The 6,480-nt window shown below is 35.4% G+C and overlaps 1 pseudogene; it reads left to right on the plus strand.

The window, feature by feature from the left end:
• The window catches only part of LOC113183172 (coiled-coil domain-containing protein 43 pseudogene), a 74,344-nt pseudogene extending 68,346 nt beyond the window's left edge, over positions 1 to 5,998 (plus strand).
• The last annotated feature ends 482 nt before the right edge of the window (positions 5,999 to 6,480 follow it).

Genomic DNA, 6,480 nt, shown 5'->3' on the forward strand with positions numbered 1-6,480 from the left:
TTAAAAATATTTAACTTTTAATAAGTTTACCAGCTTTAGACTACCCAAAAGATATAAGTTTTTCTTTTTCTTTTTTTTAAATTACTTATTCATGGTTTGCACCCTGCCTATTCCTAAACAGGTTTTGAACAGTGTTTAACATAGACTATCTGAAATCCCAAACAAAGCCTGGGACTGGCTTCTTCTACATCTTTTCCTCCTGTGCTAGTACAGAGAAAAGTTATATTATCTACAGATAATGACAATTATAGCAGAGATAGGCTTTAAAAAGTTGCATTTGGCAGAATTTTAGATGCTGGGTGGTCTCAGAGTAGAAGACAAAATTGCTTTCCAGATAGCAGGGTTATCCCTTTGGCAATATACCTCAGGGCAAGGGATAGATAACATTTAAAGACTTTTTAGTTACCACTAATTAGATGAAAAAATATATTTATTTAATAACAAAATAAAACATTTTAAGAAAAAGGTAACAAGGAATTCAAATTAAATGGCAATCTCAGAATTCCCTCTACTGATCCCAACTCTAAAATCCCACCTCTGGTTTCTCTATTTAGCAATGAAGTTGAAGACCTCAGTGCTCCATTTCATCCTGAGCTCTGCTGACCCAGCATTATCATAGGAGGGCAAAGAGCTGCTTAAAGACTAAATAGTTTTCATTTTTTCTTTGTTTTTTTAAACTATATATTTTATATATAACTCAAATGTCTATTTTGAGACACACATAATATAATTGCTAGAACAACTAAGCATCTAAGAGTCCTGCTGGTAGAGCATAATTAAAAAAAATAGTTTCACTATATGGTAGAGTTGTACCTTAAAGGATTTAGAAAGTCAAATTTATAGGTTTCAAAGACACTTTTTTTTTAAATTAAGACCTATCTGCCAGTAATATAGCAGTAATACATATTAAAGAAGATTAACATTAAACAGGGAGGTGGGAGGGAAAGGGAGAGAGAAGGGAAATTGCATGGAAATGGAAGGAGACCCTCATTGTTATACAAAATTACATATAAGAGGAAGTGAGGGGAAAGGGAAAAAAACAAGGGAGAGAAATGAATTACAGTAGATGGGGTAGAGAGAGAAGATGGGAGGGGAAGTGAGGGGAGGGGGGATAGTAGAGGATAGGAAGGGCAACAGAATACAACAGACACTAGAATGGCAATATGTAAAGACGTGGATGTGTAACTGATGTGATGATGTGATTCTGCAATCTGTATACGGGGTAAAAATGGGAGTTCATAACCCACTTGAATCAAATGTATGAAATATGATATGTCAAGAACTATGTAATGTTTTGAACAACTAATAATCAAAAATAAAATAAAAATAAAAAGTAATACATATTAACATCATAAATGTGCATAACTGCAGCCTTGAACATCAGAACCATTCTTGGTCAGTTTGGAGGGGATCAGTAAAAGAGATGTGTACTACCAAAGCTATGCTAGAGAATTTCAAAGGAACTGATACTTTTAGAATAACAGACAGATCAAGAAATACACCCGTATGGAATAAGATTCTAGCTAATTTTTGAACAGGGAGAGCATTTGAGGGTGGGGATTGAGAGAGAAAATAGGAAAAAATATGTCGTCATTTTCTATGTATCTCTCTCCTGAAGTTGGAAATAGGAAAGATATTTCAGTTTTATACTGATTTTCTTATGCCTTTTGGAAGTTATTTATTTACATTACACTAAAATAAATACTACAATAAAGTTTTTGTTCATGATGATTTAAAGTAAAGTAAATGTTTTATGACCAGAATTTAAAGTTACATTTGTGACTGCAAATAATTCTTAGAAATGAATATTTCCCTGTTTTGCTTTTATACTAAACAAATCTGCAGCATGTTACTTTAAAAATGAAATAAAGCTTGTGTTCATAGTGACAGTCAATAACACGGCAGCATAATAATCAATTGCTATTTGTAGCAGCGGGACAAGCAGTGGGGGCAGATCAGTGCAAATTACTGTCACTGTGTGCTGTCATGTATGCAGCCAGCCTGTAGAACCCAAGACAAATGATGCCCGATGCCATAGAACAAGACAGTATTTAGTCATACCTGCACAACAGCAGAGCAACGAGTGCCAGCATCAACTATAACAGGAAAGAGTAAATAAATCTAAAACATTGATGGGTGGGAAAAATAAATTAATCCAGCTATGACTTCTCCCAAGATTTAAAGCTAAATGCTTGTACTTTCTTCTTTGAGCTGGAAATAGGTGGATTACAGGTGTCTGGGGATCTACAAAAAGGTTAGATTGCTTTTTAGAGAACATCAGAGATGTCTTTGCTATACTTTACTCCAATGTTGCAGAGATGATTCTAAGACCAGACACTGAGCATAAATCACTTGTGTTGGCCAATTCTAATGACAAATTGAAGTGATAATTTATTTTCCTTACAAATAAGAAACAACCTCAATGGGGGTTGGGGGACATGTTTATCACCAGCATTGATCATTGAGTTATCTTTTAAAAATCTTTTCCATTTTTATATTTAATTCAAAGGAAAAAATAGGAGATCTCAAGTTTCTTTTTGGGAAACCTTGAATCTTTGAACAAAACAATCTCTTAATTTTGAAGATAGTCCTGCTTACATTCTACCTCAGTTTCCTTGATGAATCAGGAGTGACAAGGAGACAGAACTGGTTTGCTCATTCAAGTCCTCCTATGCACATATTTACAGGAACCAAGTTGGGCAAATAGGTGGCATATTAATCTCTCCATCCCTAACACTCCAGCAGTTAATTAAGACTGCAGAGAGATATATTAACTCATTCAGGAGAAAAATGCTTCAAATATTACCTTGAACAGGATCAGGAATGGCTATCTGATTTACTGCACCCTGTGCAAAATGAATCTTTGGGACCCTTAGTTCAAAAAAGTTAAGAATTCAAGATGGCAACAATGAAATATCAAACTAAGCCTGGTACCCTTCTAAGTGTGTGGCCCCTAAATACTACACAGGTCATATGTCCATGAAACCAACTCACAATGGGATAATTTATCTTCCTACTCTGAACCTCACAGAAAACACCTGCTTAGTTTGGTTTATGTTACTTAATCAACCCTTGACAAATTGATTTCTAAACTAAGGGATGGAGACTGATAGCCTTCAGGCTAAAGTCAGCCCAAAGACATATTTTGTTTTGCCTGATAGGTAACATATAGGGGGTAAGACTAAGTGACAGCTGATTTCTTTGGCTGAGTCTTACTCTCTCCAGTTTTTTGTAGTTTCCGTTATTTCTCTTTTTTTTTTCCCAATAAGGTATTTTTGCCCCTAACATTACCTGCTTAGCCCCAATTGTCATTTGAGTTTGCCATTCATGACATGGTAATGAAAATCTTTGGCCAGCATCTCACATGCCTAAAAGCCACACAAATAATTATAAAAACTCCATGCTTGTAAAACTACATGGTCATTAAAACAATATTTGGTAAGACACAAATAAGATAATAGTATTGATGAAATGTATGTTCTGAGAACTATGTTCTCAAGAAAAATTAGCATCAACTCAGTAGGCTTTTTAGCGAAAACCTGTCAGGACCAAACATTATTCCATAATTTACCGATATAGATGGCAAAACTCAAAACATTCACTTATTCAACATGCTGAGCCTTTTACGATTCTGAAATCACACGAAAAGCAACTAGCAAACACCAAGGTGAGAAATGGGATTTAAATAAAATGAAGCAGCCCTCAGAAGTAAACTGTGATCCACAAAAAAACGGCAACTCTTTTTCCAGGAATAATGGCTTTATCAAATATGCTTAAAATATGCACACTATTCAGAAATCTGATAAATCCACTTCACTATTAGATATCTCAGTGACAAATTGTAATATTTCAAAAGAAGCAAATGACCTGTAAAATAATGCACCTGAAATTGAAGAAATAATTCTGCTCAACAGGACAATGTTTTGAGTTCAATATATTGGTTTCCTCATCCATAGTACATATTATTAATGGCTGAAAAGTACCACCATGTTTAAGAACCTCATCACTAGTGAATGCAGTTGAAAACCCAACATTACTACTTTTAAGTTGCTAAGTTATTTATGAAATAGGTGGTGTATATCAATTTAATTGTGATTAGACTTAACTTCTGAACTAGGCTAATATATATGTGTTCCTCAACATTTTTTTTTTTTTGGTAAATGTTTAATGTTTACATATGACTACTCTTTCTAGTTCCTAACTAACAAAAAGAAGAACAAAAAAGAAAAAAAAAACTTAGCATAAACTTTTGGGTTCTTTAGTGTTTTACCAATAAAACTGTTTGCCTTATTCAAAACTTTTGGGGAAAAAATGAACATATATAGCAAGACCCTTGAATTAATCTCATACCATTCTGTCTGGGTTGTTAGTTTTACATAAATTCTTTTTTTTATTAAATTCTTTTTTTAATCCATAGTTCTTCCTCCACACCCCCAATTGTAATTTTATTCAAAGTAATATTTACCATGTAACCTAGCATGGATTGGAAGTATTACTAGGGGAATTCTTTTAAAATATTGTTGGTATTTACCTGGCCCAGAACGATAAAGCTACTATTATGATATGCACTTTTCCTAAATGATGTGCCTTTTCATGATGGAAACTGTAATGTTTTGAGGTACTTTTAAATATTTTAAAATATTTAATATATTTACCACAGAGCTTAAACCAGTTGTGAAAGAAATGGATTTTCTTTTAATTAGTTCAAGGTGGGTATTATGTGCCACAGAAAATAGGTCCATGGACAAATCTATCTCATGAGGCCCCGGGGGGCTACAAAGACAGCACAGCTAGACTATTTCTGAGTAGGCTGCTTTTTCCAAGATAGTCAAGATATATCTTCTCTCCTTTCTTGATAGCCATCTTTCTCACATACATATTTTATAATTGGTAAATTCTATTTCATATTTTTTCTGTAATATCACTATCTCTTCAGTAAGAAAAGCTGGATCATGAATAAAACTTGGCCTTGACAAGAATGCAATAGCAGTAAATGGAAACAAGCTTTGCACATATTATTCCATTATGTAGAACCATCTGAAACCCAAAGGGCAAGGGATGAGGCTGACTTTGCATCACTGTCTTTGACTAACCTGTGAAAAAGTTGAGATCCCCCATAAATGTTAGGGAAAGTATTTGTACCTATTATTTAATAGACCTGGAAGTGAGAGGGTTTTTTTTTTCTTCTTCTTCTTTCTCCATGTGTGTTATCTCAAATGTGCTGTACAACATGCACACAGAAGTTTTTAGGAACAAAATTAAATAGTTAATATTTTAGTTAAATGGTAAATACTACACAGGTATTTTCTTAATGACTGTAAGCAAACACAGGAAAAGACAATTTGTCGCTCATCATTATATGTTTGTGAAATAGTTTCCAAGAAGGACCCCCCCACACACCCCTGCGATGTGGCCATAGCAACCTCCGGTGAAAGTGATGGTGGGGGCGAGATTTCTGATCCTGGGTGCTCTGACGGTTGGAGGCTCTGGGAGTGGACCAAGCCAGTTATGGTTCCTCCATCCATGGTGTCTTGCAGGAGGAGAAGGAAGAAGAGAAGGTGGACACTCCACAGGGTATCCTTTCTGCTTTTCTGGAAGAAACTTCCCTTCTTTATATCTACAGGGAGATTGTGGAACGATGGACTGAAACTCAGTATGTTGTCACCAAAGTAAAAAAAAAAAAAAAAAAGATGAGGTACAGACCATTGCCACCCCAATTGGGAAGCAGGCACAGATTGTGTGGAAGCCCAGGATGGTGTCAGAAGAGGAAAAACAGAAAAGCTGCCCGTGGGCCCAGTGTGCTGATGTAACAACTCGAAAGGACTCTGTTTCCAAACACCAATGTAGAAGATGTCCTCAATGCTCAGAAATTGGTGACTTACTTCAGGATGAGTCCCAAAGGAAGAAGGAACAGGACAAGCTGCAGAGGGAGAGAGACCAACAAGCCAAGCTGGAGCTCAAGGAAAAGGAAAAGAAAAGGACACAGAGAGGGGAGTGAAAGCTATAACCCTGGCCTGTTCAATTCTTCCCCTGCTTCAAGAATTTGATGAATGGGAAAACTGGTTTTCAAATGTGTGTTTAAGAGAAATGAGTAGAACATTGCATAATTAATTCCCAAGGCATTTCCCTTTGTTTACATGGTCAATAGGAAAATCAGAATCACTTTGATTACAAAATGTGCCATGTTGTGGTGGTGTGGGCGATCAGATTATTATAGTGGATGTCTGTACCAAAGAGCAGCAATTGGTACAGCAATTTATTTTTTAATAATAAAGTCCTGTGCTCCTTTAGGCTCCTGTTTTTACAAAATGTCTTCTCTCACCTTCAATAAATTTTCCTTGGATAAAATAGCAGGATTCAGAAAGCTAACAGTTACCATTTTCATCTGGGAGAAGAAACATGACCATTCCTCTGAGATGAATAGTGCTTTATAGGCAATATTGACTCCTAAATATAGTTTAGTTCTGTGGCTGATATATA

Source organism: Urocitellus parryii, chromosome 1, assembly GCF_045843805.1.
Source record: "Urocitellus parryii isolate mUroPar1 chromosome 1, mUroPar1.hap1, whole genome shotgun sequence".
Classification (NCBI taxonomy): domain Eukaryota; kingdom Metazoa; phylum Chordata; class Mammalia; order Rodentia; family Sciuridae; genus Urocitellus; species Urocitellus parryii.